Here is a 12,500-nt window from a genome sequence, read left to right on the forward strand (position 1 = left end):
GTGGGAGGGGGGGGGGGGGAGGGGAGAGAGGGGGGAGAGAGAGAAATAGAGAGAGAGAGAGAGAGAGAGAGAGAACAGAGTAAGAGACACAGAGACAGACAAGAGAAAGAGAGAGAGAGAGAGAGAGAAGAGAGACAGAGACACAGAGACAGACACACACACACACACACACACACACACACACACACAGCAGAGTAAGAGACACAGAGAAACAGAGAGACAAGAGAAACAGAGAGACAGAGAGAGACAGAGAGAGAAAGTCGCACAGACAGGCGGGGAAGACAAGACAGGTAGGGAATAATAATAATAATGATGACAAATGGCACATGGTATGCTGGACCACTGACTGGCCCCACACGAAATCAATAACACAGACAGAGTTTGCCAAAGCGCAGCGGAAGCACAGACAGAACGAAGCCAGCCTTCCCACCACCAGTCTATAATCATCAGTTGTTGTTACCACAGGCGACTAGTCGAAACCGGGACATAGTTACTTACGGGTGGGACACCCCCCCCCCCCCCCCCCCCCAGGGATACAGCCAGTTTCTGAAAGTCTCTATGAAAGCGTTTAATATCAACCCTGACTCCTGAGAGGAATCTGCAGTGGACCGTGACAAATGGCGCGCTGCTGTGCACAAAGGCGCCAAGTTATGCGAGGCCAACAGGACTGCTGCAGCTGTTCAGAAGAGGCAGGCCAGAAAGTCACGAGCAAACAAGCTCCCTGACAATGATATGCCTGTCTTTGTCTGCCCCAACTGTCAGCGAACATTTCGTGCGCAGATTGGACTATTCAGCCATCTGCGCATTCACAGATAGATTCATGAGCATCCTCCCCCCCCCCCATCCCACCACCACCCTCCCCCCATCCCCCAACTGGATGACAACGATGGTCATCATCGATCTCGATGGACGCACCACCATGTCATCAGTTGTTACCACAGGCGACTAGTCGAAACCGGGACATAGTTACTTACGGGTGGGACACCACCCCAGGGATACAGCCAGTTTCAGTTTCTCAGTCACGGAAGCGTCAGTGCGTTCAGAAAAAAAAAGAAAAAGAAAAAGAAAATCCATATACGCTACACCACATCTGCCAGGTCAACAAAAAACACCTGAGCTGACCAGTAGCGTAATCTAAATATGAAAGCGCCTTGAGTGCACGCAAACACAGACACAGACAGACAGACAGGCAGACACACACACACACACGGCAGCTCCTTTAGCTGCCCCCCCCCCCCTCCCCAAACACACCCACCCCCCCCCCCCCACCCCCTTCCAAACACAGCTGTAACCGTAACAAAAGAAGGAAGAAATATATTTTTACGTGTTCGTGCGCTACAACTCTTTTTTTTTTTTTTTCTTTTCCTTTTTCCCCAGCAGCTAAAACTGCTGTCGACTCTGCTTCGTCCGTTTCCTCGTGTCGTGCTGTTTTTTTTTTCAAAACTGCTTGCTTGCAGAGATTTAGACTGTCTGGATTCGGTTTTCTCTTCTCGTTGCTGCTTGCAGAGATTCATTCAAGGGTGTGTCTACTTCGTACACTGTATTTCAATCTGTTTATATATATATATATATATATATATATATATATAGAATAGAATATATTTTATTGTCATGAAACCGTAAGGTTTATAAGACACAAGTGCAATGGTAAATGAATGAACGAATGAAAAACACACAATTAATCAATCAGTTAATGCAGTAAATTGCAGCAGCATTCATAAACAAATTTTTCCCAATCTTGTTTGTATATATTCATCATCTGTTAGCATCACCTGACTGGGAATATGTCCTGTGTTACTCGAATTTTGAATATCCTTTTTGAAAATTGTTGCCTTAAGGTTTTATATTTAATACAATGATCAAGAAGATGGATTTCGTCTTCCAGGATGTTACACTTGTTGCACAATCTGTCTTCTTGTGGAATATTTAAATATCTGGTGGTGTGTGTCCATCGAGATCGATGATGACCATCGTTGTCATCCAGCTGGGGAATGGGGGGAGGGTGGTGGTGGGGTGGGGGGGGGGGGAGGATGCTCATGAATCTATCTGTGAATGCGCAGATGGCTGAATAGTCCAATCTGCGCACGAAATGTTCGCTGACAGTTGGGGCAGACAAAGACAGGCATACCATTGTCAGGGAGCTTGTTTGCCCGTGACTTTCTGGCCTGCCTCTACCTTATATATATATATATATATATATATATATATATATATATATATATATGCGAGTGACATCATGGCCATCTCTGGAACATGACGGATCAGAGAGCTTGGGCTGGAAGCTTCCTAGCAAATTTTTGCCTGTCTCTGTTAACACGATACAAACATCTGGGTGTCCGCTGATAACTTTTGTTGTTTCTTGGAGTAACCTGGTTTTGCTTGCTTTTCTTGTTGTTTTTTTTTTCTTCTCCTTCTTTTCTTTTTTTTTTTTATCCACGGAGAGTGGATTGCATTTTCTTCTTCTTCATCTTCTTCTTGTTCTTCTTCTTCCGAAGTAAGTGGACCGCATTTCTTCTTCTTCCGTGATAAGTGGATTTCGTTTCTTCTTCTTCTTCTCAGCCTTCTTCGTCGTCATCCACGGTGAGTGGATTGTATTTCTTCTTCCTCTTCTTCTCCTCCTCCTCCTCCTTTCTTCTTCTCCTCCTCCTCCTTCTTCTTTCTTCTCCTCCCCCCCCTCTCCCTTCTTCTTCTTCTCCTCCTCCTCCTCCTTTCTTCTCCTCCTCCTCCTACTTCTTCTTCCTCCTCCCCCTTCTTCTTCTCATCTTCTCCTCCTCCTCCTCCTTCTTCTTCTTCTTCTCCCCCTTCTTCTCCTTCTTCTCCCCCTTCTCCTTCTTCTTCGTCATCCACGGTGAGTGCATTGCATTTTCGTGTTCTTGTTCTTCTCCTCCTTCTTCCTCCTCCTTCTTCTTCCTCCTCCTTCTTCTTCTTCTTCCTCCTCCTTCTTCTTCGTCATCCATGGTGAGTGCATTGCATTTTCTTGTTCTTGTTCTTCTTCTTCTTCTTCTTCCTCCTCCTTCTCCTCCTTTCTTCTCCTCCTCCTTCTTCTTTCTCCTCCTCCTCTTTCTTCTCCTCCTTCTTCTTTCTTCTTCTCCTCCTCCTCCTTCCCCTCTCCCTTCTTCTTCTTGTTCTTCTTATCTTCTTCTTCTCCTCCTCCTTTCTTCTCCTCCTCCTTCTTCCTACCCCCCCCCCCTCTCCCTTCTTCTTCTTCTTCTCCTCCTCCTCCTTCTTCTTCCTCCTCCCTCTTCTTCTTCTTCTTATCTTCTTCTCCTCCTCCTCCTCCTTCTTCATCCTCCTCCTTCTTCTTCGTCATCCACGCTGAGTGGATTGCATTTCAGAGCACGCGGGGCTGCAGCAGGAAGCTCCTTCATTGTGTGGGGTTTTTTGTTTTGTTTTTTGGTTGTTGTTTTTTTTTCAGTTTCTTTCGTCCTCAACAACACACGGCGTGAGAGATACAGGACGGTGTGGCTGAATGGGGGACGGGTGGTGGGGGGGGGGGGGGGGGGGGGGGGGGGGGGGGGGGGAGTTGTGTCTCTGAAAGAAGGGTGGGTGTGTGTGTGGGGGGGGGGGGGGGGGAGGGGGAGTTATGTCTCTGAAAGAATGACACACACACAGACACTGACACACGCACACAAACACACACACACAGAGACACAGACAGACAGACAGACACACACACATACACACACACAGAGGCAGAAACACAGACACACACACATACAGACACACACACACACATACACACACACACATGATGATGATGATGATGACGACGACGATGTTTCCTCCTTCAGAGGATTTCAGAGATCTATCTACACCCATGGCTCCAACAACTAAACAGTCATGATGGAAGATCGGTGACTGTGGGGTCTCAGTGGACTGAGGTCACCGGTGAGGCCAGTCAATCCGGGCCCGACCCTGAAAGGCCCGCCCACACATGTGGGGTTCACAAGTCAGAGGGGGTGCTTACACGCGCACACACGCACCCCCCCCCCCCCCCCCCCTGCCACACACACATACAGACACACGCGCGCGCGCGCACACACACAAACAACACGCACGCATTTACTCACAACGCAAGCCGCACTGACAAAGAGATCTGACAAGAGATCTTGGAAGCCAAGCCTGGAAAGGAAATACGGGGAGTCTATTTCTGTATGCTAAAGTCTTGTAAAAAAACACACCAAAAAACAAAAACAAAAAAAACCGAATCAACAAACACACACAACTCCCCCCCCCCCCCCCCCCGCCCCCCCAGAGGAAAGCACAGAAAATGCAGTCAGGACAAATGGAAATGGATGGGCTATATTACTGGGGGACGGCTGTAGATCTCCTCCGGCCAGATCAGAGGAAGGGAGGAGAGGGAAAGACACACACACACACACACACACACACACACACACACACACAGAGAGAGAGGGGCAGAGACAGAGAGAGAGGCAGAGACAGAGAGTAGGGAGGGAAGGAGGGAGGGAGAGACAGAGAGAGAGAGAGAGAGAGAGAAAGAGAGAGGCTACAACTGACAGAATAGACTCCACAAACTGGCTGTGAAATGTTCAGAGAGAAAGACGGAGAGAGGGAGAGAGAGAGAGAGAGGGGGGGAGGGGAAGAGAGAGAGAGAGAGAGAGAGAGAGAGAGAGAGAGAGAGAGAGACAGAGACAGAGGCAGAGACAGAGGCAGACAAAGGGACATCGACAGACAGAGCGTGGACAGACTGACACCATCACCACCACCACCAGACATTCCCCAATAGAAACTTCCATTTTCTGACAGGGCGGGGCGGAGAGAGAGAGAGATGGACAGAGAGAGGTGTGTGTGTGTGTGTGTGTGTGTGTGTGAGGGGGGAAGGGTCATGGTGGGCGGGGGGTGGGGGGGGGCGACATACAGAGAGAATGAGAGAGACAGAGAGAGAGAGAGAGAGAGAGAGAGAGAGAGAGAGAGAGAGAGAGAGAGAGAGAGAGAGAGACTGACAGATAGAGATGGGGGGACATTCAGAGAGAATGAGAGAGAGAGAGAGAGAGGGGGGGGGGGGGACATTCAGAGAGAATGACAGAGAGAGAGAGAGAGCGAGAGAGAGAGAGAGAGAGAATCAAATCCCTAGGGACGATCCCTCTTTGTCACGAGTGGTATCGCGAGAGGATTAGGATAACCATCACCGTCTAGCTGGCTGGCTAAGCTAGCATGCGGCACGTTCTGATTCCTTTTGTACTATTGGACGGGGCGGATGAGGTGTGTGTGTGTGGGGGGGGGGGGGGGGGGGTTCCTTGTCCACGTCAGCACAGCTAGTGTCGTTCTGACCTCACAGGTTTGATTGTCTTCTGGTGTTTTTTTTGTTTGTTTGTTGTTGTTTTTTTCATCACTCTTTTTTTTTTTTTTTCCGTTTGCTTTGTACTTTGGGAGCCCAGCCGAATGACTTTTCATCTTCTTTTCGTTTTTGGTCTTGGTCTTGTTCTTCTACTCCCCCTCTTCCTCCTCCATCTTGTTGTTATTCTTCCTCCTCCTCTTCATCCTCCTCCTTCTTCTCTTCTTCCTCCTTCTTCTCCTCCTCCTCCTCCTTCTTCTCTTCCTCCTTCTTCTTCTTCTCTTCCTCCTCCCCCTCCTTCTTCTTCTCTTCCTCCTTTTCTTCTTCTTCTCTTCCTCCTCCTTCCCCTTCTTCTTCTCTTCCTCCTCCTCCTTCTTCTTCTCTTCCTCCTCCTTCCCCTTCTTCTTCTCTTCCTCCTCCTCCTTCTTCTCTTCCTCCTCCCCCTCCTTCTTCTTCTTCTCTTCCTCCTTTTCTTCTTCTTCTCTTCCTCCTCCTTCCCCTTCTTCTTCTCTTCCTCCTTCTTCCCCTTCTTCTCTTCCTCCTCCTCCTCCTTCTCTTCCTCCTTCTTCTTCTCCTCCTCCTTCTTCTTCTGTCCCGTGGTATGGTCTTCATCAGCCACGCCCCTGCGTGTTATTGCTGCTGGTCCTGCGGTGATCACACTTCGATCTTTCTGTTGTTCCTCCCTTGCTCCCCCCCCCCCCCCCCCCGCCCCACCCCTCACCACCACCCTCTCAATCCCCCCACCCCCCACCCCACCCCCCACAGCCAGTTTGTGGAGTCTATCCTGTGTCAGTTGTATACGCCCCCGCCCCCCTCCCCACCCCTCTCTCCCTCCCTCTCTCCACGCATACACGTCATGCTGCAAAATAAATAATGCCAGACTGCTGCTGGCTGTCGAGGCGGCATTTCGACTGGCAGGAAGACGGCAGTAGCTCAGAGCCTCTCTGCCAGCAATGGACAAGACAGCAGCATCATCAGCAGCAGCGTCAGTGTCTCGCGCATTGCTGCTGAAACCCCCCCCCCAAAAAAACAAACTTACTGCTTAACCCTTTCACCACCGCCAAGCTCGCATTTATTATGCACAGGCGTGGTAGAGGACCCATGTCACTGAAAGGTGACCATTCACTGGTACTGTTATCCATGAACCTACTGCTCTTAACTCTCTCCATACGAACGGCGAAAGAGACGACGTTAACAGCGTTTCACCCCAATTACCACCATCAAAATATTGCAAGCGGAAGGCTCTTATACTAAAGAGGTGAATGTTGACAAAGAATACCACAATTCTGACGACGGAAGCTAAAGGCTGGGTCATTCAGACACCCACTGGACATCCGAGGGGTCTGTGTAGAGGAGAAGAGAGGACTAGCCGTACTGAGTTAACCCTTTCACCGTCAAGCTCGCATTTATGCACAGGCGTCGCAGAGGACCCATGTCACTGAAAGGTGACTATTCATTGGTACTGTTATCCATGAACCTACTGCTCTTAATGTGCGGTGGTGGTGGTAAGGTAAGGCCATATTTTCTATGTATCGTAGAGGGAATCCTCAGCTATTCTTTAGCCACTGTCTTTTCTGTGTTTCTACCACAAGGGAATTTTTGTACTCTAATAATTAAACTGACTGGCGGTGAAAGGGTTAAGCTAAAAACCCTGCGGGGTTCGTGTCCGCTAAGAGGCTGACAGCGTGTTCGTGATGGACGTGTCACAGAAAACAACCAGCTATAATAATAACAATAACAATAATAATAATTACCACACACGTAACAGTGCTGAGGATCAGAACAAGCGCTAACACCGCGAAAAAAAAAAAAAAAAAAAAAAAAATCTGCAGCTGACATGATACCACTCTCTCCTTCAATCTTGTTTGTCTCTCCGAGCGCACGCGCACACACACACACACACACACACACACACAAATCAACACATACACAGCACTCCACACACACACACACACACACACACAAAGCACTACACACACACACACACACACACAAATCATTACAAAAAAAAAAAAAAAAAAAAAAGAAAGAAAGAAAAAGAAAGAAAGAAAGAAAGAAAGAAAGAAAGAAGAGGATTGACTGATTCATTGAATCTTTAATAGGTAAAGAATTAGGCGCAGAAAAGGCCTTTTTACAATTCTGCCCATTTAACGACACAAAACATAAAAAATAAAGAACGACACAAAACATAGAAATAAAATGAAATAAAAATAAAATAATTAGAACGACGAATAAGAATAGTAACTGGAATAGTCTATTAAAGGTAACAAAGCAATGAAAAGAACAACTGGTACATTATCATGTACGTACGTACGTACTTACACACACACACACACACACACACACACACACACACACACACACAATTATAAAACAAGCAAACAAAGACACACGTACACAGTCACGCCCACACACTCAAACACACACAAACACACGCACTTACTGTTCATTTACTAGCACGACCACACATACATTCAATTTTTTCATTCATCATGGCATGGCAGCTAGTGCACTGAGTACAAAGCAAGCATTTGCATGAAGAAGAAAGAAAGAAAGAAAGAAAGAAAGAAAAGCAACAAGAAAAAACGAACAAAACACGAAAGGAATGAAGTCACGATAAGTTGTTCCCAAAATCTTCTTTGTCCCACGCCCCTGCCTAAGTTTTCTGGAAGCCGTCAGTAATAATAATAATAATAATAATAATAATTATTATTATTATTATTATCAGCGAAGCATTAAAACAACGCCCTAAATCCCCCACCCCCGTGTCCCCCCTCCACCCCTCACCCCTCCGTTTCAAGATAAATACATAAAAAAAAAAAAATAAAAAAAGAAGAAGAAAGGAATCATTGTAAGAGGATCAGAAGACACGATCTTTGTTTATCTATTTATTTATATATATATATATATTTTTTTATTTTTTTTTTTTACATGCAAGTGTTGTTGATTCAGTGTTCAGAAACATGGTGAACGAATGAAATGGTTTATGTCGGAGATTAAAAAAACAAACAAACAAACAAAAAACAAAACAAAAAAAACAAAAACAAACACAAAAAAAACAGCAAGCACCTTCTCTGTCTGTCTCTCTTTCTCTCTCTAAAGATCCCTGTGCTTTTTAGATTTAATCTGCTCATGTCGTCAAAACAACATGAGCTTACCCAACAAAAACTTGGCCATATACTTACTTATATGAGGCATTGAAGAGACTCCGAATTGTTATTTTGTGAATGTTGTTGAGTATTGTATTAGCTACTTTTTGGTTGATTTGTGATGTTGGTTTTATCGTGTCAAGTCATTTTCCTTATTTATTTTTCTTGTATGACCACCCCCTTCAGTAAGGAGCTTTGGCCTTAATCTGAATAAAACATCGTTATATCGTTATCGTTATCTCTTTCTCTCTCATGAGCTCATTTTACGTACTACACGAATGCAGTGAATGTCTAAACGAGTCCCGTGCAAACTCCTTTAATGAGGGACAATGGCCAGAATATTTATGCACTGCCCACGCATCTACTTCTGGTGGATCCACTCCTCTCTCTCTCTCTCTCTCAAACTATATGTACCTGCGAGTCTGTCTCAGAGTCTCTGTCTTGTCTGCCTCTCTCTCTCTCTCTCTCTTCTTCTTCTTCTTCTGCGTTCACTCGTATGCACACGAGTGGGCTTTTACGTGTATGACCGTTTTTACCCCGCCATGTAGGCAGCCATACTCCGTTTTCGGGGGGTGTGCATGCTGGGTACGTTCTTGTTTCCATAACCCACCGAACGCTGACATGGATTACAGGATCTTTAACGTGCGTATTTGATCTTCTGCTTGCATATACACACGAAGGGGGTTCAGGCACTGGCAGGTCTGCACATATGTTGACCTGGGAGATCGTAAAAATCTCCACCCTTCACCCACCAGGCGCCGTCACCGTGATTCGAACCCAGGACCCTCAGATTGAAAGTCCAACGCTTTAACCACTCGGCTATTGCGCCCGTCTCTCTCTCTTTCAAACTAAATGTACATGCGAGTCTGTCTCAGTGTCTCTGTCTGCCTATCTCTCTCTCTCTTTGTCTCAGAGAGAGAGAGAGAGAGAGAGAGAGAGTGTGTGTGTGTGTGTGTGTGTGTGTGTGTGTGTGTGTGTGTGTGTGTGTGTGTGTGTGAGTGTGTGTGTGTGTGTGTGTGTGTGTGTGTGTGTGTGTGTGTGTGTGAGTGTGTGAGTGTGTGTGTGTGTGTAGGTAGGTAGGTGACGCTGTAAACACACAGGAAATTTTTTATACGCGCCCAATACAAATCATGATCAAAAGAAAATAATGATAATGAATAAATAAGAGACATGAGTTCTCTCATGCCAGATGTATCAGTGCTTATCTTTTTCTTCTTCTGCTGCGTTCATGGGCTGCAACTCCCACGTTCACTCGTATGTACGCAAGTGGGCTTTTACGTGTATGACCGTTTTTACTCCGCCATGAAGGCAGCCATACTCCGTTTTCGAGGGGGTGTAATCTGGGTATGTTGTTGTTTCCATAACCTCCCGAACGCTGACATGGATTACAGGATCTTTGACGTGCGTATTTGATCTTCTCCTTGCGTATACACACGAAGGGGGTTCAGGCACTAAGCAGGTCTGCACATATACTGACCTGGGAAATCGTAAAAAAATCACCCACCCTTTACCCACCAGGCGCCGTTACAGAGATTCGAACCCGGGACCCTCAGATTGAAAGTCCAACGCTTTAACCACTCGGCCATTGCGCCCGTCGTACCAGTGTTTATGACTCACGGCAATACCACACAAAAAATTGTCTGCCATCAAACAGGGATTCACTTTAACTGTATGAGGCAAGATAGATAACATCCCAATAATGTTCTGGGCAGCTTTTCCTGCCACTGAATTTTACATGGTTTTCACTCAACGGGGTAGCGATTTCGTTTCACACAAAAGCTCGTTTTGATACTCCAGTATTCCGGAAACCCATTCCAGCTGCCACTGAATTTTACATGGTCTGCACTCTGAAGGTGGCGGTTCCATCTCACCTTACGACAGCTAATTATACTCCGATATTCCAGACATCCATTCCTGACCACTGAATTTTACATAGCTTGCAGGCTGAACGGGGGTGAATCAAAAAAAAAAAAAAAAAAAGATAATGGCTAATTCTGACATGTTCCTTGATCAAAAACATTCCAGCGCAACTGCAAACGTCCTATCATAGCCTCCTAAATCATTGCACATAGTGGTTACATTTCCATGGTTTGTGGGGCGAAAATCGTGAAAAGGCAAGACGGTGACACAATTACTGTTCAGTGACTGAATCCGCATCAAAACGGAGTAAAATAACGTCAGAAATAAGAGTGGAAATCCACTGATAATGGGTTACACCACTGATTGATTGATTGATTGATATGGGTACTTATATAGCGCCTATCCTCGGTCGGAGACCAAGCTCTAAGCGCTTTACAAACACGGAATCATTTACACAACAGGCTGCCTACGTGGGTAGAGCCGACTGACGGCTGCCATTGGGCGCTCATCATTCGTTTCCCCTGTGTCATTCAATCAGATTTCAGGCATGCACACCTACACGCTCAGACAAACACGCAACATTTAATGGTAATATCGTTTCACACACACACACACACAAAATGCCTGTAAAATAGGTGCAAGAATTTAGGATGCTATAACAGGACTTTACCCAACCATTTTCACGTTCGCTAGCGACTCATAACTTCCCAACAAAAGGCATCGGACTTCAATCACACAAAGCGAAAAAACGTGCACTGACGCGCCTTTCGTGGTTCTCTCTCTCTCTCTCTCTCTAAAATGTCAAAGACACAACAGGCAGATTACACGGCTCTGGTTGGTGCCACTCACTCAGCTTGACTCCCAATGGGAGCACAAAGTCTGAAATGGCATCAGGCTCTAAAATCCAGGCATATGGGTAAATGAAATGAACTTACGGTGTTCAGAGCCTCGCCGACCACTAAGGCCATCTCAAGGCTATCGCCACGTTAATACCCACTACAAGGGTAAAAAACCAAACAATTAAAACGAGTCACCACTTCAAACTTTCCACTCAAAGTTTTTAAAAAAACCTTCCATAGTTTAAAACCTTCAAATCTGATCAAAAATGTTCACTTCTTTCAAGAAGTCCATCAGCGCCCACGGAGGGACATCACGAAACGAAGTCTTCAAAGAAACCGCCGTGTAATGTCTGTGTCTAACGTCATGCAGAGCCCAACAGTCAAGGAGCACGTGTTTCACGGTGACTCATCACAGAGAATACATCGAGGGGCCTCTTTCCCCTTCAACAAGAAAGAATGAGTAAAACAAAAGTGTGCCCCGCATGCAGTCTGCACAGCACAGACTCCTCCTTTCTGTTCTTCACCCACGAAGGGAATATGGGTGTAAATAATTACAAGAACCATGGATCAAAACTGAACATACCTCCGTTTCAAAGACAATTTCACAGACTCATTTAAAACTGTCAGTCTGGTTGCAACATAGGGCGCCGCCATACTGGGCGAGGCTTGGTTCTCTAGAAAGGAAAACAGAAAAAGGTCCATTGTGACGTCACACGGACTCCACTGTGACGTCGCACGGACTGTGTTGAAAGCCAGCTTCCAGGATTGCTCGGTTTTGGAACAACTGTGCGAAACGACGAGATGTTCTGTGATTCAAACTACAGCTCCATCGCATCCATCGTTTTCAAAAAGCTGCGACAGTCAAATCATTGTCTGCCTTCGGGCGTGACGTAGTTGGCAAACTCGTAATTTCCACATCTGAACTCAAAACTTTGATCTGTGATGTTAACGTTTTTTTTTTGTAGATTGATTTAACTCTTCTTCCGTAACTCGGGTTCAAAACTATAATTATGGAACTAAACCAAAATTCATCCCGACACAGACCCTGCACAATATTCTTCTTTTTCTTTTATAAGTCCTTTATCAGTCCATATATATAGATATATGTGGTTTGTTTTTGTTTGTGTGTGTGTGTGTGTGTGTGCGTGTTTTACCGGATCTGTTTCTATCTGCTTTGCATGTCAGCCAAAAGCGAGAGTACACACTAACTCTCTCTCTCTCTCTCTCTCTCTCTCTCTCCACGTACATTTGTTTGCTTTAAAAAGCGTGGGACTAGCCATAACTACCTGAAACATATTCATGTATAACAAATAAACTTTTTATGCCGTTCACCTGCAGTGACAAACATCGTCT

The sequence above is a fragment of the Babylonia areolata genome, chromosome 26, assembly GCF_041734735.1.
Source record: "Babylonia areolata isolate BAREFJ2019XMU chromosome 26, ASM4173473v1, whole genome shotgun sequence".
Lineage (NCBI taxonomy): Eukaryota > Metazoa > Mollusca > Gastropoda > Neogastropoda > Buccinidae > Babylonia > Babylonia areolata.